We start from the raw sequence: 23,231 nt of genomic DNA on the forward strand, positions 1-23,231 counted from the left end.
GTGGAATTCTCTACTGCAGAAAGTTGTTGAGGCCAGTTCGTGAGATATATTCAAGAGGGAGTTAGATATGGCCCTTACGGCTAAAGGGATCAAGGGGTATGGTGAGAAAGCAGGAAAGTGGTCTTGTGTTGAATGATCAGCCACGATCTTATTGAATGGTGGTGCAGGCTCGAAGGGCCGAACGGCCTACTCCTGCACCTATTTTCTATGTTTCTCTCCAACCCTCCCTCACCCCAACTCCTCTTTAACCCCAACTCTCCAATCCCCCTCCCTACTCTCCAACCCCCCTCACCCCAACTCTCCAAACCCCTCACCGCAACTCCTCTTTCACCCCTACTCTCCAAACCCCCTCCCTCCTCTCCAACCCTCCTCACCCCCATTTCCTCTTTCACCCCTACTCTCTAACCCCTCCTCATCTTCCATTCACTTCAATTGAAAAGAGATAGACAGGTTGTACCAGTGAGGATTTGAAATATATTTACAACAGATTCTAGATGTTCTTAGAGTCCTGATCTTTCTCTATCACTTGAGGAGTAAGATAACAGACTTTCTCCTGTGATTATAGAGCTGGAGTAGTGGGCCGTGATGTGTTTACTTGTTCATCTTGTTGACACTAAATCATTGCCAATTATTTGATGTGATCTGTATACTTGTATGTAGTTTTTTTTTAAAAATACAATTGCTGAATGGATTCAAATTTAAATTGAACCCAGGTTTGCAGGCGTGATGCTCCAATCACACATCGAAGGTGAGAGAGATGCTGTGAGGCACATACTAAGTCCAGCAACTGAAAGTGATTAACAGACTGGGTTTTGTGTTCAGTGATCTCGGGCGTGTTACCGATACCTTCCCTGGATATCAAGGCTAGGAGAGGCACTCTGGAAGGTATGGGAAGCTGGGACTTGTCCCGGAGAGTAACCGAAGGTCTGAGAACTGAAATAATCTGGAGTCAGAAAGGAGAAAAGGCTCAAAAATGATAGTATAGTATTAGGCCGTCCCTCCTATCGAGGATGACCCACTTCCACACCAAAAATACATGAGTTCACAGGTGTTTCAATGAGGGAACTGACAATCTAGGTCCCAAACTCCATGCTGAAGGGTGGAAAATGCCTGTGCATGGATTCTTTTAACATGGGGTGGCCGTTGTACACCAGCCACCACATGGGCTTGACAGAGCTCGGTCTTGATCCAGTGGCAAGGGTTAACCAAGACTCTGCTGCACGGACCTAGTGCACACACATGCTCCTACTATCCATAGATCGCAGTGTGGGCTGGCCCGTGCTGCCCCTGGGCCCTCGCCTCTTCTGGGCCCTGAACCCTCACCTCACGACGCTCCTGGGCCCCGATCTCTCACTGCTCCTCTGCCCCAATCAAAAATGGAGCAGTCAGAAACAGGTCATTAATTGGTCTCCTCTTATCTTGGAGACATCAAGTAACAACAGTTATTTGAAATATCAAAATATTAAACTCCTGCCTAGTTGAAGGGTTATCAGCAGAAACAAACACTAACTAACAGAATGAACACTGTTCATTAGGATGTGAATAAAAGCAGCAACAACAGCAGAATCTAACCCCTGCAGTCACTTGTGAACTCGCTGGTGTGTCAGCAGGTCGGATGACACAGTGAATCCCTTCCCACACTCCGAGCAGGTGAACAGTCTCTCCCCAGTGTGGACTCGCTGGTGTACCAGCAGGTGGGATGAATGAGTAAATCCCTTCCCACACTCAGAGCAGGTGAACGGTCTCTTCCCAGTGTGAACTCGCTGGTGTACCAGCAGGTTGGATGAGGTACTGAATCTCTTCCCACATGTGGAGCAGATAAATGGCCTCTCCCCAGTGTGAATGCGTTGGTGTGTCAGCAGGTCAGATGAATGAGTGAATCCCTTTCCACATATGGAGCAGGTGAACGGCCTCTCCCCAGTGTGAATGCGTTGGTGTATCAGCAGGTAGTATGAATGAGTGAATCTCTTCCCACACTCAGAGCAGGTGAACGGTCTCTCCACGGTGGGACTGAACTGATGAACTTCCAGATCAGAAGGGTAATTGAATCCCTTCCCACAATCCCCACATTCCCACGGTTTCTCCGTGGTGTGGGTGTCATTGTGTCTCTCCAGGTTGGGCGATCAGTTGAAGCCTCATCCACACACACAGCACATGTACGGTTTCTTCCCGCTGTGAATGGTGCGATGTTTTTTCAGGCTGTGAAACTGGCTAAAGCTCTTTCCACAGTCAGTGCACTGGAACAATCTCACTCGGGTGTGTGTGTCTCAGTGCTTCTCCAGTCACACTGATGTTTGAAATCTATTCCCACAGACAGAACAGACAAATATTTCTCCTTCAGCATTCAAAGTCCGATGATATTCAGGTCCTGAGTGTGGAAGAAAGAATCTATGAATCTATGGCTTATGGAAAAGGGAGGGGTTAAATTCTGTTTTTGTTATGCTTAAAGAAATAATAGGACTAGAAAAATAGCCACGCTTTTTTAGCCTTGAAACTTAGAGATGCAATTAAATGACCATCTGGCATTAAAAGGGAGTCTCCTTTTATTCTGCTTATCAGACTGTGAACAGAGAGAAATTATGCAAGGACAGATAGAGTGTGTACCTCCCGAGACGAGCTTTGTACTCACAGGACTAATGAATAAGATTCCTTTTCTATTTCTGTATTCAATTTCTGTATAAAGATAGGGACAATTTGCTTGTACAGCAGAGTTTTGCCTTGGTACGGTCCAAGCAGGCTCTCCGAGATATATCTCGCTTTTTAAAAATAAATTCTCTCGAAGTGCACTTCTGAAAGTCTCCGCCTGAGTTAATTTAAGCTAAATATTTCCTTGACAGATTCTGGCGTAGTCCGGCAGGATCTCTAAAAAAAAAAAAAACGAGATCCAAAAGAACTAAATTTAACTTTTAAAGAGAAAAGAGGAATTTTAAGGACCTTCCTAGCTGAAAGGAGGAAGGTGCCTAGGCCGTCCTAGCTGAAAGGGGGACAGGCCGCCGAGATCCCCTGGAGGGGGTGAGGCATAAGGTAGCTACCACAAAGAAGCTAAAATAACAAAAAGGCAAAAGGAGACCCCGAGCTGAGCAGAAAAGAGAACACCGGTGAGCGCTTTGTAAATTATTGTATATTTTGTAGGATTGTCCTAACTCTCATTTCAGAAAAGATCGCGAGACGTTGCACCCGGCAGAATGGGAAACGGCTCAAGTCGAGCAGGGTGCTTGCGCCCAGCTCCTAGAAAAGGAAAGAAGGACGACCTCTCAACTGAAAGAATGAAAGTACATCCCAAGACTGAGAAAAGAATCAGTAAGGTAGTAAAGCAACGAGAGAAGGTAGGAGATCCCATTGTGCCGCCCGGCTCGCCGGCGGACACTGTAATTAAAGAAACAGGATACGACAGATACGCGGTAATGTTTAGTAGCGATTTGTACGGTTGGTCTGATGGGGATTGGCCATATGGAGGAAGTTTTAAATTGTCCTTAATTGAGGAATGGAGACAGACCACCAAAAATGGGGCGGGGGACCCCACTTGGGATAAAGATTATATGGAGAATTGTTTTAAAAAATGGACAGAGGTGGCAAAGAGGCACCAGCCCCCTAAAAATAAAAAGAAAGAGGAGGAGGGTAAGGAGAAGCCCCCTCCCTCTTACAGCCCCCCGAGTGCCCCGGTTTTGACCGCTTCTCCTGTCGGCTTATACCCCCGTCTTCCAACCACCAAGCCGGATGATTGGCAGGAGATTATAGAAATAGTGGCCGCTCAGCTGGATCAGGCCTCTAGGCGACGAGAAAATCCACAAAACCCATCAGGAAATCCACAAAACACACCAGAAAATCCACAAAACCCACTAGAAAATGAAAATGGAGACGGGGGGCGGGGGGGAGGAGTCGTGGATGATAGCACAACCCCTGCCCCAGGAATGAATACCAGGAATACCACAAGACAGGCCGATTCCTCCACTACCCCCACGACACAAGCCCCCCGTGTAATGATCGGAACAATGGCTGTCCTAAAGCCCTGGACACCGGGAGAAGCTCGGGATATGATATCAGCTGCCCCTAATCCTGTTAATAAGCCAGTAGCCTTTCACAACTGGCTTGAGCAAACCTGTACCATTTATAACCCCCTCCCCGGAGATGTGAAATTATTACTGCAGGCAGCATATGGGTCCTCTTGGCAAGGGGTAAAAGATATGTTCCCTATACCCGCCGGCGAAAACGGAGATTGGCGGGAAAATAGAAGGAAATGAGTCCCGGGAACATTGGTTGCAGCACCGGGGCAAGGATGCCATATTAAAGGGAGCTAAAAAGCATGGAGATATAGGGGAAGTCACCCGCTGCTTGCAGAAAGCAGAAGAATAGATTTTGCAGGCAGATGGAAAAATAGTTGGGACGAGCATGCAGGAATACCAATGGATCAAAATGAACCTTTGGCAGTGCAAACCTTGTTAAATTGTATGTTGCCACAACAAGCAAGAACATACAAAATAAGGGTTTTAGACTGGCAAGGAAAAAGTTGGAAAGAGACAGTTACAGTACTGGCTAACATGGATAGAGAGGGACTATTTACCTATAAGGAAAATAAGGCTAAAACAGGTCAGTAAATCAGCAAAAGGGACGAGGACAGGCACAGAATAATCAGCATAGGGATGCCCCGGAGGCTTAGTGGTACAGGCGGCAGCCCTCCGCTTATCAGCAGACATAGAAGAAAACCCTCTGGCAGTAGTAAAAATAGGAGACACTTATGTGAAATTCCTGGTGGATACCAGTGCTACTATGTCTTCTGTACCATCCTCTGTGGGATTACCTGTCAGCAACACCACCGTCTTAAGTATGGGTGTGGCCGGTATCCCCATGAAAGAATTTTTATCTGAACCTACCAAATTGATAATTGAAGGTCAATCAGTTAATGATGAGACTTTGATAGTCTCTAAAACAACACCGCTCCCTTTATTGGGAAGACAGACTTTGTGCAAACTAGGAGCCACAATTTATTGCACAAAGGAAGGAATGTTCATGGAGCTCCCTCCAAATAATATTCAGCAGTTCTTTAATGGGATTAAAGAAGAGAAAAGGGAGGATAACAAAGAAAAGGCTGCCCTCTATTGTTGGCAATTGATTGGCAACTTCTATTCCCCCTTGATACATGAAGTTATACAAAACTTAAAAGCTAAATTTGACTCTAATACTGAAGAATTGATGTATATAATTTTGACAAGCTTTGAGGCAGTTCAGCTTCACTGTACAGCCTGGTACACTCGCCAAAAAGCTGAAACTTACCAGTGTTTGGTACAATCCTTTTTAAATAGAGAAGAAATAGTAGAAGCTACGCCCCGCATTTATTTTGGACCAGAAGGATTGGGGGTAGCCATGGATTTGACACTCTTACAGCAGTAGCGGTATAGAGAAGAGAACTCGACACCCCATCTGACATTGGCTGTAAAACCGCCAGCGAAACCTAAAGATATGGGTCCGATGATTGTAGGAATAGAAAGAGAAAAACAGCAACACGGCTATCAACCTTGGGCAGTAATAAAATTGTAAAATATTCAGATAGAATTTGTCACCTGCACCAGGGGGATTCTCCAGTGGAAAGGTAAAAATCATGCCTCCACTTTTGAAAAACAGCAACCCCCTGAACAACCTAAGCTGCCAATGGCATTGAATCAAGTATCTCCTAAACTTTGGGCAAAGCATAAGAATCATGTTGGGCAAGTACATTCTGCAGTACCCCATCGGGTACAATTGATAAAGAACGCTGTGTTACCAAGCATTAGGCAGTACAGACTGCCTCCAGAGGCAGAAGATGGGATAGAGCCAGTCATTTCTGCATTGTTGGAACAAGGAGTTTTCGAAAAGACACAGAGCCCGTGTAACACTCCGATACTGCCCATACCAAAGGTTAATAGGCCGAATGAATGGAGATTTGTGCAAGATCTGAGAGCTATTAATAAGATAGTAGTCCCTATCACCCCTGTGGTACCGGACACCAACATTATACTATCTGCTATACCACCAACAGCAACTGTCTTTACTGTAATAGACCTGTGTTCAGCTTTTTTCTCTATCCCGTTAAATCAAGAAAGTCAGTATCTGTTTGCTTTCACCCACAAGAAGCAGCAGTACACATGGACCAGGTTGCCCCAAGGATACACCGAAAGCCCCGCAGTATATGCAGCAGCAGTAAAAAGAGACCTCGAAGACTGTTCATTATCAGACCAGTCTTTACTGCTGCAGTATGCGGACGATTTGCTTGTGGCTTCTAGCCACGGATACAGATGCATGCAAGATTCCCTGAAACTGTTACAGCACCTATGTGAAAGAGGGCACCGAGTGTCATTACAAAAGTTACAATTTTGTCAGACTCAAGTCCAGTACCTGGGTTTTCACATATCTAAAGGGCAGAGGCAGCTAGGACCAGAAAGAATTCAGACAATTATCGAGAATGGGATGCGGTCCTAAGAACAGCTGCCCTAAATGATGCCCCACCCAAGGTGGAGTGGACCCCAAAGAGAGAGGAGGCATTTAAACAGTTAAAGAAAGCCATTACTAATGCTCCGGCGTTGGGACTTCCGAATTATGGTAAATCTTTTCAGATGTATGTGAATGAGAAAGAAGGATTTGCAACAGCAGTACTAACCCAAGAACATGGTGGGGGAAATAAACCAGTTGCTTATTATTCGGTTTTGCTGCCTCCAGTAGTAAGGGGAATGCCAGCATGTCTACGTGCTGTAGCTGCTACTGCGGTCATGGTGGAAAAGTCGGTACCTATTGTTTTGGATCATCCATGTACTGTCATTACAGCCCATGCTGTGTTATTACTTTTGAATTCAGCTGCCACACAACACTTTACAGCGTCTCGAAGAACAGGTTATGAAGTATTACTGCTGTCACACCCTAACTATACCTTTCGATGTGCACCGGTAGTGAACCCAGCCACCTTACTCCCTACTAAAGAAGTAGAGGATCCAGACCAGCATGATTGTCTGTTAACAGTGAAAGTAGCCACCTTACCAAGACCAGATTTGCTCACAGAGCCCATGGACAATCCTGATCTTATTCTCTGTACGGATGGATCATCACATAGGCCGTCGGATGATTTGTTTTTGGCAGGCTATGCTATTGTAAATCCCCACGAAACTGTTGAAGCATTCGCCCTGCCTCCCGGAACCTCGGCTCAGGCTGCTGAATTGTTTGCCCTCACTAGAGCTTGTATAATAGCTAAAGATCATACTGCTAATATCTATACTGATTCTAGATATGCATTCGGTGTGGTCCATGATTTTGGACAACTGTGGAAAAACAGAGGCTTTATCACCTCTGGTGGAAAGCATATTAAGCACTCTCAACTGGTGCTTAATCTATTAGACGCCATTCAGTTGGCAAGTAAGATAGCCATTATCTAATGTGCAGCTGACACAACCGGTGAGGATGAAGTATCAGTAGGAAATAGGAGGGCTGACAAAGCAGCCAAACAGGCCGCTTCGGCACAGGCAGACTGCCTTCAAGCAGTCTCAGTTTCCCCTCCACAGGTACTTGACATCCAACAACTTAAAACAGCCCAACAACAAGTTACCATGCAGGAAGGAAGAACTTGGGAAAACCAGGGTTGTTTTCTAAAAAATGACATTTGGTTTCACCCTGATGGGCGAACTGTTTGCCCTAGATCTCTATTTTTGCCCCTGTCTCGCCTAGCACACGGTCAGGCTCACATGGGCAAAGGAGGGATGATACATGCTATTAATGCACAGTGGTATGCACCAGGAATAACAGTAGTAATTGAGAAAGTTGCTAGAACATGCCAAATTTGTCAACAAAATAACAGAGGTAAAACACCTGCTGGATATGATCATCTACCCCAACCAAGTATGCCCTTTGAAAATGCCCGAACAGTAGTAAAAATTCTATTTAAAGAAATAGTACCAAGATATGGGATACCTATGGGAATCAACAGTGACAGGGGAACCCACTTCACCGGAAAAATAGTGCAAAACCTTGCAGAAGCGTTAGGGTTCCAGTGGAAGTTACATATACCATATCAGCCACAGTCCTCGGGAATGGTAGAAAGAGTAAATGGGTAATAAAATCTACCCTTACCAAGGTATGTCAGGAGACTGGACTGAAGTGGCCAGAAGCCTTACCATTAGTATTGTATACAATGAGAAACCAGAAAAACCGAAACACTGATTTCACACCACATGAAGCCTTATTGGGAAGACCAATGCCTACTGGCGTAAAACCACCACTGGCAGATGAAAAAATAGCATTAATTTGGAATGATGAAAAATCACTAAAGTATGCTCAGGCCATGTGTGAAATAGCAAGAAGTCTGCATGAACAAATAAAGCAGACACAGGTGCCCCCGTCGGAAGGAAATATGCACCCTTTCAGACCTGGAGATCAAGTGTTAGTAAAAACATTAAATAAAGAATCCTTTTCTCCTAGGTGGAAAGGACCGTATCAGATAATTCTCACAACACGAACCACTTTGAAGTTGGAAAAGCACCCGAACTGGGTGCATGCAACCCGCTGTAAATATTATTTCCCCGACGAATTACAGCCGAAGGAAAAGGCATTGAACCAGGACATACTACGGTCGCTCGACTAAGAAAACAGCCATCTTCTCGCTGAAGAACTGTACCTGCTCTTATATTAAATATTTGGACTTGAAAATATTGCCCAAAATTCACGGACAGATGTCAGAGCTCATTTGTGTGCCAGTTTGGGCCTTTATTATTTGGGTCACTGTTACTATCGTGTGGACGTGTTGTTATTGTAACGACTTATTTCAAGAGTGGTATAGAAACAAACAAGAAAGGGAAGATGGGATGGGACTCTTGGAAAAATTATAAATGGACGTTAGGTATACTGATCATTTTAGCGACAGGGAACTCCCGGCAGGAGGAAGAAGTCCTAAAAGAAGGAAGAGTATGGAAGGGAAAGTTGTAAGGTAGGGAATTTTACGGCACGATGTGAGGCATGTGGAATGAAGGAAGAAAGAGGGGAGTTCCAGTTTATATTGGGGAAAGGATATCAGTTGTTCATAGAATACCAGGCCGATGTGTGGATGAAGTGTACCCACAGCACGAGGAAAAACAAGAGATGGGGGTACATAGGAGGGCCGGACGAGAGAAAAGACTTCCTCCGTTATTCATATACAAGTATGGTGGTAGAAGGGCAGCGGATGTTGTGCATGAATAACACCCCGGTGAATGGAGGAGACCCATTTGTGGTAAAATGGTCAGTAAAAGAATCCGGCCACCCAGAAGACCAAGACCCGGGACATCTAAAAAGGATACTGACCACTTGCATCCCAGTGGTAAGATCCCCAGGTGTATTAAATCTAACAATACGAATTAAATATCCCCCAAAGAAAGAAGATGGTTGCCACACAACCAGTGTTAAGGTATCTTTTGAAAAAGAAAGACCCCAAAGAAAGAAACGGGATGTATTAGAGACTGTGTTAGGTGGAGTGGGAGCAGGAATAGGAGCATTGAACTCCATGGATATCGAGACCCTACAAAATAAAATCCAGGCCGTCGGAGGACTGGTAGGGGAAGATATAAAAATCAGAAATGCCTGGGATGAAGGATTACAGCAGTACTGAAGCTTGCTATACACCCCATAGTAATCGTAGGTGTGATTATGCTTGTATTATTAATAATCCTTTGCGGAATGTGGATAAAATTAAAAAATGTAATTAGTCAAGTAATAGGCCTGCTCTCCGAAATAGAAAGAAAAGGTATATACATGAAAGGAAGGTTAAGTCGCTTAGAGGAAAAGGTTGATGAAGACGAATATCTCCAAATGCGACCCTATCCTGAAGGGTATACACCCACTTTTGCTCAAGAAGAGAATACAGGAAATTGTGTTGATCTAAAAAATAAAAAGATCAACAAGGAGGGAATTGTGGAAGAAAGAATCTATGAATCTATGGCTTATGGAAAAGGGAAGGGTTAAATTCTGTTTTTGTTATGCTTAAAGAAATAATAGGACTAGAAAAATAGCCACGCTTTTTTAGCCTTGAAACTTAGAGATGCAATTAAATGACCATCTGGTATTAAAAGGGAGTCTCCTTTTATTCTGCTTATCAGACTGTGAACAGAGAGAAACTATGCAAGGACAGATAGAGTGTGTACCTCCCGAGACGACCTTTGTACTCGCGGGACTAATGAATAAGATTCCTTTTCTATTTCTGTATTCAATTTCTGTATAAAGATAGGGACAATTTGCTTGTACAGCAGAGTTTTGCCTTGGTACGGTCCAAGCAGGCTCTCCAAGATATATCTCGCTTTTTAAAAATAAATTCTCTCGGAGTGCACTTCTGAAAGTCTCCGCCTGAGTTAATTTAAGCTAAATATTTCCTCGACACTGAGGAATCGAGTGATTCAGTCAGAACTTGATGCGAAGTTTGGTTTGAGTTTCCAGTCTGCAAATCCTGCCCTTCTAATACCCTGGAAAGGAGTTTACAGAAACCATTACTGCAAGTACAGGACACAAATTCAGAACAGACAATTGTAGAATCCATGGAACATTCTTGCCTCTCTTGTTCCTCCAAAGCTGTAAATCCTCATCCCATACACTCTCCGTCCTCCCTGTGCTGAAATTCAAACACATCGCACGTCTGAAGACACCGTATTCTCCACTACCAGTTTTCACCACCAACTCTGTCTGGGTTCAGTTCTACACTCACTGGTTCCCCTCTCCCTCCCCTGAAGGTGCTGACTCTGTCAGGGTTCAGTTCTACACTCACTGGTTCCCCTCCCTCTCCTCCCCTGAAGGTGCTGACTCTGGTTGGGTTCAGTTCTACACTCACTGGTTCCCCTCTCCCTCTCCCTCCCCTGAAGGTGCTGACTCTGTCAGGGTTCAGTTCTACACTCACTGGTTCCCCTCCCTCTCCTCCCCTGAAGGTGCTGACTCTGGCTGGGTTCACTGGGACCGTGTAGCCCCGCCCACACTTTGCTGTTTTGCAAAGATGGCCACGCATGCGCTCTACATCTTGATGAATCTCGGTGGTGGCAAACAAACCTGCAGCTTTCCTTTATTAATAACAATAATAAGAATAACTTTTATTGATATAGCACCTTTAATGTAGTCCAACGTCCCAAGGTGATTCACAACAGTGTTACAAGACGAGTTAGCCTAACATCTGTCACAGGACATTTGGAAAAGCATAATTCAGTCAAGCAGAGTCAGCATGTTTTTACGAAAGGGAAATCATGTTTGACAAATTTACTGGAGTTCTTTGAGGATGTAATGAGCAGAGTGGATAAAGGGGAACCAGTGGATGTGGTGTATTTGGGTTTCCATAAGGCATTCTATAAGGTGCCACATAAAAGGTGACTGCACAAGAGAAAAGTTCACAGGGTTGAGGGTAATATGGCTAGAGGATTGGCTAACTAACAGAAAACAGAGAGTCGGGATAAATAGGTCATTTTCCAGATGGCAAACAGTAACTAGTGGGGTGCCACAGGGATCGTTGCTGGGACCTCAACTATTTACAATCTATACTAATGATTTGGATGAAGGGACCAAGTGTAATGTAGCCAAGTTTGCTGATGATACAAAGATGGGTGGGAAAGCAAGTTGTGAGGAGGACACACAAAATCTGCAGGGGATATAGACAGGCTAAGTGAGTGGGCAAACACTTGGCAGATGGAGTATAATGTGGAAAAGTGTGAGGTTGTCCACTTTGGCAGAAAGAATTAAAAAGCAAATTATTATTTAAATGGAGCAAAATTGCAAAGTGCTGCAGTACAGAGGGACCTGGGCATCCTTGTGCATGAAACACAAAAAGTTAGTATGCAGGTACAGCAAGTAACCAGGAAGGCAAATGGAATGTTGGCCTTTATTGCAAGGGGGGATAGAGAATAAAAGCAGAGAAGTCCTGCTACAACTGTACAGGGTATTGGTGAGGCCACACCTGGAGTACTGTGTACAGTTTTGGTCTCCGTATTTAAGAAAGGATATACTTGCATTGGAGGCTGTTCAGAGAAGGTTCACGAGGTTGATTCCGGAGATGAAGGAGTTGACTTATGAAGAGAGGTTGAGTAGGTTGGGCCAATACTCATTGGAGTTCAGAAGAATGAGAGGTGGTCTTATTGAAACATATAAGATAATGAGGGGGCTTGACAAGGTGGATGCAATGAGGATATTTCCACACATAGGGTGAAACTAGAACTAGGGGACATAGTCTCAGAATAAGGGGTCGCCCATTTAAAACTGAGATGAGGAGAAATTTATTCTCTCAGGTGGTTGTAAATCTGTGCAATTCTCTGCCCCAGAGATCTGTGGTGGCTGGGCCAATGAATGTATTTAAGGCGGAGATGGACAGATATTCGAGCGATAAGGGAATAAAGGGTTATGAGGAGCGGGCAGGGAAGTGGAAGTGAGTCCATGATCAGACCAGCCACGTTCTTACTAAATGGCAGAGCAGGTTCGAGGGGCCAAATAGCCTATTCCTATTTCTTATGTTCTTATGTTCCCATTACACAGTACCAGATCTAAGATAGCCTGCTCCCTGAATGGTTCCACAAAGTACTGTTCAAGTAAACTATCCCAGATACACACGATGAATTCTTCCTCAAGGCTAAAGATTAAAATTGCCCATGATTATTCCCGTTCCTTTTTTACAAGCCTCCATTATTTCTTGATTAACAATGTAGCTATAGACTTTGCCCACCAGTGAGTGTAGTATTTATTCTGTATCTGTCAATCTCTGGTTAGCGAGTATGGCTTTTCCTTTATATCTGTAAGTTTATGGTATGGAAGAGAGGTTTTCACTCTGTGCCTGTCAATTACTGGTAAGTGAGTGTGGGGTTCATTCTGTATCTTTCATTCTCTGGTATGCAAGTGTTGGGTTTACACAGTCCTTGTCATTTTCTGATATGCGAGTGTGGGTTTTACACGCTATCTCTCAGTCTATGGTATGTGAGTGTGAATTTTTCTCTGTATATAACAGTTTTTGGTGTGTGTGTGGATTTCACTCTATTCTCGTCAGTCTCTGGTATGTTAGTTTGTGATTCCTCTATCCCAGTCAGTTTCTGTTATGTGAATGCAAGCTGTATTCTGTACCTATTGGTTTCTGAAATGTGAGTGTGCATTTTAATCTGTCCATATCTGGTTCTACTCTGCGATTGTGGGTTTTCCTCTGGCACTATCAATTTTTGGTATTTGAGTGTTGATTTTCTTTGTGAGCGCGGTTTTACTCTTTATTTTTCAGCGTTTGATATGTGAGTGTGGGTTGTAATCTGTATCTGTCAGTTACTGGTGTGCGAGTGTGGTTTTCACACTCTTGACCTTTCAGTTTTTGGTATAGGTGTGGATTTTATCTGTAAATTTCAATCTCTGGTAGGCAAGTGTGGGTTTTACTCTCAATCAATTTCAGGTAATGTGGGCTTTAATCTGTACCTGGCAGTTTCTTGTACGTGAGTGTGAGTTTTATTTTGTATCCATCAGTCTATGGTATGTGAGTGTGAGTATTATTCTGTGAATGTAAGTCTCTGGGATGTGTATGTGGGTTTTCCTCCTGTCAGTTGCATGTTATGTGAACGTGTGTTTTATTCAAGTGTGTGAATGTAGATTTCACTCTGTACCTGTCAGTCTCTTGTGTGAGTGTGTGGCACTTTTTATCTGTACCTGTCTGTTTCTGTTATGAGTGCAGTTATATTCTATACATCACAGTTTCTGTTATGTGAGTGTGGAGTTTACCACATTCTACCTGTCTGTCACTGGTATGTTAATGTGTGTATGTTTTCTGTACCTGTCAATGACTATATGAATGTTGATTTCATTCTGTGCCTTTAAGTGTCTGGTACAGCTGTGGTATTGTGGGTTTGACATTGAATCAGTCAGTCACTTTCAGGTGAATGTTGATTTTACTCTCTACCTGTCACTCTCTGGTATGTGACTGTGTGTTTTATTCTGTATCAGTCCATCTCTGGGAAGTGAGTGTGGGTTTTATTCTGTATCTATCTGTTTCTGATATTTGAGTAAGGGTTTTAATCAGCACCTGTAAGTTTCTGTTATGGGAGTGTGGTTTTTAGTCTGTATTTCTCAGTCTTTGGCATGTGAGTGTGGGTATTACTCTGTATCTATCAGTCTCTGGAAAGCAAAAGTGTTTTTTCTGTACTTGTCAGTTTCTGGTGAATGACTGTGGAGTTCACTAACTATCTGTCTCTGGAATGTGAGTGTGAGAATTTGTCTGTAGCTGTAAGGGCCTGGTATGGGAATGTGGGTTTCATTGTCAGTCAGTCAATCTCAGGTACTGGAAGTGATTGTGATTCTCTCTCAATCTGTCATTCAATGTGTCTGAGTGTATGAATCATTATGTTTCTCTCAGTCTCTGGTATTGTTTGTGAGCGTGGGATTGATTATGTATCTGTTAGACTGGTGTTGTGTGTGAGCGTGGGATTGATTATGTATCTGTTAGACTGGTGATGTGTGAGAGTGTGGGATTGATTATGTATCTGTTAGACTGGTGATGTGAGAGAGTGTGGGATTGATTATGTATCTGTTAGACTGGTGATGTGTGTGAGTGTGAGATTCATTATGTAATTGACAGTCTCTTGTACTGAGCTATTCTTGCTCTGTGTGAGTGTTGGATTTGGTTCCGTCTCCACCTGCTGTAGGCGGATGATAGTTTGAGATTATCGATGACTGTCTCAGGAGGAGGTTTCGTTCAGTCCATTACCTCCGTTTCTCTGCTCTTGTAAGTTAGCTGTTGGGTTTGAGAGTCAGTGTACAGACACCAGTGTGGATTGACACCGTGTCAGTGTCTAACTGATCGTGGGTGAGAGTAAGGGAGTGAAATTGGGTCTGCCTTTCAGTGCGATATGATTGGATTTTGAAATAACATATTATTGTACTACTCCAAGTGACTGTGGGATTCATAATATAACTCTGGAAATTCGGATCACTGTGGGACTGACAGCTTCTGCTGCCTGTGACAATATGATTGAAGTCAGTTCTGTGTCTCTGCGCACGGAGAGTGATAATGTACTTACTGTGGGTGAGAAGGAGCTGTCTGCACTGTTCCTTGTGTTCCGGGTTGAGGAAAGATCACATTTATTCTGGCTTGAAGTATTTTGCTGAGAATAATAATAGGAGAACACTATTAGTTATGATATGGACAGAATATGGAGAGAATATAAAAATAAAGTTATTTATTACAATGCGTTTGTTTGTAATAAAGTAAAGTATCTGGAGAGAGGAATCCGTGATACAAACAGTGTCATTGCCTGATCTCACTGCAGTGCAGCGGCACTCAGATTCCCCACACCAGGTGTGTAGGATGGTTCTATAGTAAGTTATCAGCATCCAGACACAACCCAAACCCAGCACTGGTCCATGAATGGGACCACCCGATTGGCACAGTCCAGGTTTATATCTCCCACTCCCATGAGGCTACCTGTAAAATTCTGAATTCCTTCCTGGAATATAATCACAGGTACCTAGTCTGTACAACAATTGTTCTCATTCTATTGAAACCAAGTTGAGGGCCTGTGTCATTAACAGAATGTCACAGTGACCGGATTCTGATGTATCTGAGGGAACGACAATGTATCTCTCGATCACCAGCAACACGGTTCTGAGAATTCAACGCACCAAAACAAAATAACCCATTTTTGAAATGTCTCCTTTCACACTCCTCTTCTGGTGCCTGCAATAGATGCACTTTGTGACACTCCTCACATCCTCACTCTCAGGCTGTGTTTCCACTGTTCAATGTCCAAGAACAACAAGCACTGAGATTGGAACTGAATCAGGAACATTCATTACTGATTTGGGGAAAGAAAGCAGCAATGATTTGAAAGAGCGAGGTGATTTACTTTCTCTGTTACCTTACACTGTACACACACAGCCCAAGAATGGCCTCTCCCTTCCCCCATTCACTCCATGTTCCAGAGCTAGTTCCTGCTCTACTCTGCCTCTTACAGACAGCCCCCGACAGCCGCTGAACTTACCCCGACTCAAAGCCCATCTGTGGACACAGTCCCAATGCGATGAGCTGCTGTAAGGAGGCTGCTGTTTGCTCCCTTACTCGGGCCCGGGATATCTCCGCTCCCTGATGTGTTCAACGATCATCAGCCCAGCACAGAGGAAACGGCAGCCGCTGACAGAGCTGGAGGAGGGGAGCTCGCCTGGGCCCTTCCCGTCAGTTTAAACACTGTGTGGGGAGGAGAGGAGCAGCGTGTATTTAGCACACGCTCAGACCATCTTTTTGTCTCAAATTAAATTAGCAAAAATGGGATTGTTTCGCAAGTTGCTTTTATCACTAATTAAATGGGCCACATTGAGAACATGTTAGTTATCATCCGAATTACTGAAACAACGATTGTGTGAGCCTGACACTGGGGTAAGAGTGCCTAAACTATTCTACTCATTCCGTAGTCTCTGGTGTGTATGTTACCCTGTCAGTTTCCGATAGGCGAGTATGGGTTTTACTTGCATATTATTGTTCAGATACGTGGGTGTGGGTTCCATACTGTACCTGTCAGTTTCTGCTATGTGAACGTGGGATTTATTTTGTAACTCTCTGTTTCTATTATCTGAGTGTGTATTTTATTCTGTACCTGTCAGATTTGGCGGTGAAGGTGAGATTTATTCTGTACCTGTCAGTATCTGCTATGTGATTTGAGATTTATCATGTACCTGTCAAGTTTTGATATGCGAGTATGGGGTTTATTCTGTACCTGTCAATTTCTGAGATGTGAGTATGGGTTTTATTGTGTACATCAGTTTCTGATATGTGAGTGTGGGTTTTATTCTATACCTGTTAGTTTCTGCTATGTGAATGTGGGTTTTATTTCAGCTACTGCTATGTGAGTGTAGGAATTAATATGTACCTCTCAGTTTCTGGGATGCGATTGTGTTTTTTTTCTGTACCTGTCAGTTTGTGGTAGATTTGTGGGGTGTCAGTTTCTGGTATCTGAGTGTGGATTTTTACCTTTATATGTCAGTTTGTGCTATGTGAATGTGGGATTCATTCCGTATCTCTCAATCTGGGGTAAGCGAGTGTGTGTTTCCTCTGTACCTGTCAGTTTCTGGTATGTGAGTGTGGGATTTATTCTGTATCTGTCAGTTTCTATATCTGCGTGTTGCTTTTATTCTGTACCGGTCAGTTTCTGGTATGTGAGAGTGTGTTTTATCCTATATCTGTGAAATTTACAGATCAGAGACAGCCCCAACAGACAACAGTTTTTAACATTATAGTGGACAAATGTGATTCAAAAATATTTGGAGTAGAGACGAGCTATTAATACGTTATATAAACCATATTTGTCAGGGGTACAGTGAGTGAGTGTGGGATTTATTCTGTATCTGTCAGTCTGTGGTACAGTGAGTGAGTGTGGGATTTATTCTGTATCTGACAGTCTGTGGTACAGTGCGTGAGTGTGGGATTCACTCTGTATCTGTCATAAATGCAAGTGTTTGTTGTTGCTGTAGAAATTAAGCTTTTCAGTTACTTACGGTGGTTAACATTTACGCAGAAGAAATTGTCAGAAGCAGCCTCGTGGATAACCATCGGGAAAGTGCTGTTACTGGTGAGATCACGATTTGCTCGATGTAAACTTGACTAATAACTCTAGAGGTGATGGAAAAGAAAGCAACATTTGGGGACGTTTGAGCGAGATGAGAAAACATAATCAGCGCGAGGAGCCCGATCAGAGAGCTGGTGGGCAAGAAGCATTGAGCTCCTGTTTACTGCCCGATGCTATTTCCAAAACAACAGGGAAGAACAGTCCCTGGATCTGGGAATTTGAGGAGCACATGGAACCTGGAGGCAAATCATCCCTTCGAGCCTGTTACAAAAGGAACAGGGGGAGGCCATTCAGTCCCTGTTACATAGGAACAGTGAGCTATTCTGCCCCTCGACTCTGTTACATTAGAAACTGGAGTTGACCGTTCAACCTTGGAATCTGCTTTACAGGAATAGATGGACGCCATTCAGCCCCTCCAACCTGTTACAAATGAACAGGCAGCCATTCAATCCCTCAAGATTGTTGCATAGGTACAGGAGGTGGGCATTCAGCACCTTAGCCTTGCTATAAAGGAATTGGTGGAGGCAATGCATCGACTGGATACTGTTACACAGGAATAGAGGAAGTCATCCATCCTCTGGAACCTTTTACATCAGAATAGGAGGAGGCTATTCAGACCCTCAAGCATGTTACATAGGAACTGGAGGAGGCCATTCAGCCCCCCCCGAGAATGTTATAGGAACTGGAAGAGGCCAATAAGCCAGTCGCACATCTTATAATGCAACTGGAGGAGGCCACTCATCCCACCTAACATTACACAGGAACAGGAGGTGGCTGTTCAGCACCTAGAGTTGTTAGACAGGAACAGGATTCTTCCCCTCGAGCCTATTAGATAGGATCAAGAGTATGCCATTCAGCCCTTCCATTCTGTTACGTGGGAAGAGGAAATTCAGCCTCTCTAACATTAGAAACATGAGCAGATCACTCAGCCTTTGATTGTGTGACATGGGAACAGCAGGACGTTTTTCATTCCCTCGAACTTCTTACATTAGGAACAGGAGAAGACCACTCAGTCCCTCGGGTCTGTTACATAGGAACAGGAGTAGGCCAATTCCACCCCTCGGAACTGTTAACCAGGAACAGGAGGTGGCCATTCAGCCCCTCGAGCCTGTTACAGAGGAATTGGAAGAGTCCATTCAGCCTCTCCTGAATGTTACATAGGAACTGGGGAGGACAGTCAGCCCCTCGAGCATGTTGTATAGGAACTGGGGGAGGACATTCAGCCCCCCGAGCATGTTGTATAGGAACTGGGGGAGGACATTCAGCCCCCCGAGCACGTTAAATTAGGATCATGAGCAGGCCATTCAGCCCTTTGATCCTGTGACATGGGAGCAGGAGAGGGCCATTCAGCTCCTCGAGCCTATTACATTAGGAACTGGAGGAGGCCATTCAGCTCCTCGAGCGGATTACATTAGGAACTGGAGAGGGCCATTCAGCAACTGGAGTTAAAAAGCAATAGGATGACGCAATTATGCCCCCCGGGTCTGTCACATTAGGAATAGGAATAGGACAAGGACAATCATCCCCACGGGATTGTTTCATGGGAACAGGAGGAGGGCATTCAGCCCCTCGAACTTGTTACATAGGAACTGGAGGAGGCTATTCAGCCCCTGGAGTCTGTTACACAGGAATAGAAGTGGCTATTCAGCCCCTGGAACCTGTTACATAAGAACTAAAGGAGGCCATTCATCCCATTCTAGCCCGAAACATAGGTACAGGGGGAAGGTCAATCTGCCCCTAGAGTTTGTTACATATGGACAGGAGGAGGCCATTAACACCCTCGTGTTTATTACATTAGGAACAGGAGAAGGCCACTCAGTATCTCCAGTCTGTTAATTTAGGAACAGGAGGTGGCCATCAGCCCCCTCGGGCCTGTTACACAGGAATAGGAGGAGGCCATTCAGCACCACAAACATGTTTAATTTGGATAACCTGTCTGTGTATCCGCACACTGTGATCGGTACCGTACCTACTGTGTGTGTGAAGGAGCTGGTTGCACTGTTCCTTATGTCTCAGGTGGAGGAAACTTCACATTTGTTCCAGTTCCTTCAATTCCATGCCTGTAGGAGGAGAAGGTATCTCTGATCATTCAAGAATAGGAGAGGTAGAAAAGACTAAAGTGATGAATGTAATCGTTCAATTAATATTCATTATGAACATTCACAAAGGGAAGCCAGCGATACAAACAGTGTCAGTGTCTGACTCCACTCCAGTACTGCAGCACTCGGCTTCTGCACACCAGGTGTGTTGGGCAGATTTACAGCAATTTACTGACATCCAGACACAACCCAACCCCTGCCCTGTTTCAGGAATGGGACGACCCGATGGAGCACGGACTTTTACACAGCCAAGATTGCTGCTCTCCTCTCCCAGGGCACTAACCGTTCAACCAAAAACAAAGAGCCGCTGTTTAAAACATGTCCTTCACATTTCTCACCCGGTGCCTGCAATAGATGCTCCTTGTATAAATCCTCAGTGTCCGGCTCTGCTTCCACTGCTCGCTGTCCAATGACAACAAACACGGTGAGACTGGAACTAAAGCAGGAACGTTTACTACTGGTTTGGAGAGAGAAAGCAGCAATGATTGTCAACAGCAGATCCTTCCCATTCTGTCTCCCTTACCCGGGACACACGCTGTCCACACACAGCCCGAGAATGGCCTCTCCCTTCCCCCACTCACTCCACGCACTGAGACCAGTTCTTGCTCCACTCCGCCTGTTACACACAGACCCCGACTCCCCCTGAACTTCCCCCGGACTCAGTGCCGATCTCTGAGCCCATCTGCGGACACGCTCCCAAAGCGATGTGCTGCTGTAAGGAGGCTACTGCTCGCTGCCTTACCCCGGGGCCGCGAAGTCTCCATTCCTGGCTGTTTAAACCATCTTCTTCCGCTCACTGAGTGAATGGCGCTCACAGGCAGGGCTGGGAGCGGGGAGGGCGCATGCGCTCTTCTGCTCACTGGAAATCGACTCGAGGGGCGGGGCTTATTCGCGCATGCGCAGCTCTGCAATAATTCAGCCTTCAAAAAGCAAAGTGCACTTTTCTCGATTTACTTTTATCAGAATCTGAGCAAAGGAACTGGGCCTGGGGGGCAAGGACAGAGAATGTTTAAAGCTGGGGGCCTTGCCCCTTTGAGATACTCAATTTGGGATCATTCCGTGCAGGGATTTTTCTCTTCGTGAGCCTGTCCTCACAAAGCAATCCTGCAGAAACATCGGAGGGACGAGGGAGCAGGAGTGTTTGCTGGAACTGTGCAGGAGTTAATATCTGACAGAAACTGTCCCAGTTTAATTTAATCAGAGTGAAACATTCGGTCACTGAGAGTAATACCGAACGGCCCTGAGCTGCAAGATTAGAGAGAGTACAACAGGCAAGCGAAGGTTAAATGTGGGACCTTGTTTCTCTCACTCTCTGACACTGTCCCGCAGTGTGGGACTAATAATGTGTCTGTCTGTGGTACAATATCAGTGAGAGAGGGGACTGCATCTTCTGTCTCTTCAATGGGATCTTTCAGGATAAAACTGGACCTCACAGGTCAGTCTAGAACTGATACTGTGCATGTTTCTGTGTCTCACCGTCCTGCCTCGCACTCCCCTGTCTCTCTCTTTCTCTCTCTCTCTCAGCCCACTTTTCTCTCTCTGTCGCTTTCCCCTTTCTCTTGTACTGTCTGTGAAGGCGGGTTTCTGTTATTTCGCGTGATGTGGAAACACTTATGAGTACAACACAATAGGAGCAGGGAGGTCTTACTGCAGTTGTACAGGGCCTTGGTGAGGTCACACCTTGAATATTGTGTACAGTTTTGGTCTTCTAATCTGAGGAAGGACATTCTTGCTATTGAGGGAGTGCAGCAAAGGTTCACCAGACTGATTCCCGGGATGGCAGGGCTGACACATGAAGAAAGACTGGATAGAATAGACTTATATTCTCTGGAATTTAGAATAATGAGAGGGGATCTCATAGAAACATATAAAATTCTGACGGGATTGGACAGGTTAGATGCAGGAAGAATGTTCCCGATGTTGGGGTTGTCCAGAACCAGGGGTCACAGTCTAAGGATAAGGGGTAAGCCATTTAGGACCGAGATGAGGAGAAACTTCTTCACTCAGAGAATTGTGAACCTGTGGAATTTTCTACCACAGAAAGTTGTTGAGGCCAGTTCGTTAGATATATTCAAAAGGGAGTTAGATATGGCCCTTACGGCGAAAGGGATCAAGGGGTATGGAGAGAAAGCAGGAATGGGGTACTGAAGTTGCATGATTAGCCATGATCATATTGAATAGTGGTGCAGGCTTGAAGGGCCGAATGGCCTACTCCTGCACCTATTTTCTATGTTTCTATGATACTGTTTCTGTTTCTCTCTCTGTTGCTATACATGACGGTGTGGCACTGTTACTGCGCGTAATATGGAGACACTGATACCAAGTGTAAGACTGATAATGTGTCTGTCTCTCTCTCTTTCGGTGTGCTGTACATGAATGATTGATACTATTATTGAGCGTAATATGGAGACACAGTTAGGGAGTTTAAGACTGATTCTGTGTCTGTCTCTCTGTCGCTCTCTCTGATAGCCATCTCTGGGTGGTGAGCATGGTATGGATAGTTCACCAGTTACTGTTATATGTCCCTCATTTTCGGAGGAGAGAGAGAGACAAAGAGAGGGTGGAGGGGCGGTGAACTCATAATTTCTATTTTCACGTTAATCAAACATATTTCTGCGTGCGAACAATGTAATAACTTAGCAGCAGATATGAGTTAAGCCAGCCACTGCTGTGATTGGCTCCTGCCCCTGAATCTGGGGAACAGACACTGAGGAGCGCCGACCTCAGAGTGTTTAACACTTACTGAGCTGGGAAACTACAACTAACCCCGAGAATCGGCAGCACAGGCCGAGCGGAGAGGAAACCCTGTGCTGGGAGCTGTAAATCTGGGACAGTTTGTGCTGTGAATGTGCAGATGTGAACATTGTGTGATGAGAGTGTGTTAAAGGGGCGGCCCGGTGAGACTAATGTCACTGTGTTTGTGTGTCCGTCTCATCGCCGGATTCCAGAGTCCCTCTTGTGTAAAATTCAAAGATTTCCCTGTCACAGGATCGCCCTGCTGCCCTGCTCAGGTCTAAAGTGGGAATTAAACGTCAAGTTTGAAGTGATTTTAAATTTCAATCGAAAAACGAAGAAAATGTCCGCGATCGGGTGAGAGAGCGCGATCAGTGCAGCAATGAAACGGGTTTAAATCCAAATTGCTGCCTTCAGTTCGGAGGAAGCTTTCTCGACAACAAACATCCCGGTTCGGGACAGAAAGAGGCCAGTCTGGGAATCTGGAGGGCCCGGGTTGAATTGGAATCGGACAGTTAATGAGGAGAGAGAAACACAGAGAGGCTGGAGGGGCGGGGAGCTGACAGCAGGAATCTCCGCCCCGTCCGCTCGCTGCCTTTAAGTTGCTCTGTGCCGCCGCCTCCCGTTTCCTTTCTGACCGAGCTCTGACTGTCAGAGAGATTTTCCACAGAGTCGCGGACATGACTGACACTGCAGCCGCTGAAACGGCTCCTCCTGCCGCCGCCGCTCAAACCAAGGCTCCCAGCAAGAAGAAGAAGGCGACTCCCCGCTCCAAGCCAGCCGGCCCCACGTTGGGCGAACAGATCCTCAAGGTTGTGGCCGATGGCAGCGATCGCAAGGGGATGTCCCTGGCCGCGATAAAGAA

The 23,231-nt window shown here is 45.0% G+C and overlaps 1 long non-coding RNA gene across 3 annotated transcripts; it reads right to left on the reverse strand.

Annotated features, from left to right (window-relative positions):
- Positions 1–381: 381 nt before the first annotated feature.
- LOC139273557 (uncharacterized) lies at positions 382–20,459 on the reverse strand. Of its 3 annotated transcripts, none has more exons than XR_011595191.1 (5): positions 20,376–20,459; positions 19,504–19,594; positions 17,464–17,578; positions 14,997–15,080; positions 382–2,368 (listed from the first exon to the last, which is right to left on the reverse strand). It is a non-coding gene; the product is annotated as an uncharacterized lncRNA (long non-coding RNA). The 3 variants fall into 3 exon arrangements; XR_011595193.1 differs by lacking the exon at positions 382–2,368 and adding an exon at positions 9,764–10,445; XR_011595192.1 differs by lacking the exon at positions 382–2,368 and adding an exon at positions 10,519–10,591.
- Between the last annotated feature and the right edge of the window lie 2,772 nt (positions 20,460–23,231).

The sequence above is a fragment of the Pristiophorus japonicus genome, chromosome 9 (genome assembly GCF_044704955.1).
Source record: "Pristiophorus japonicus isolate sPriJap1 chromosome 9, sPriJap1.hap1, whole genome shotgun sequence".
NCBI lineage: Eukaryota > Metazoa > Chordata > Chondrichthyes > Pristiophoridae > Pristiophorus > Pristiophorus japonicus.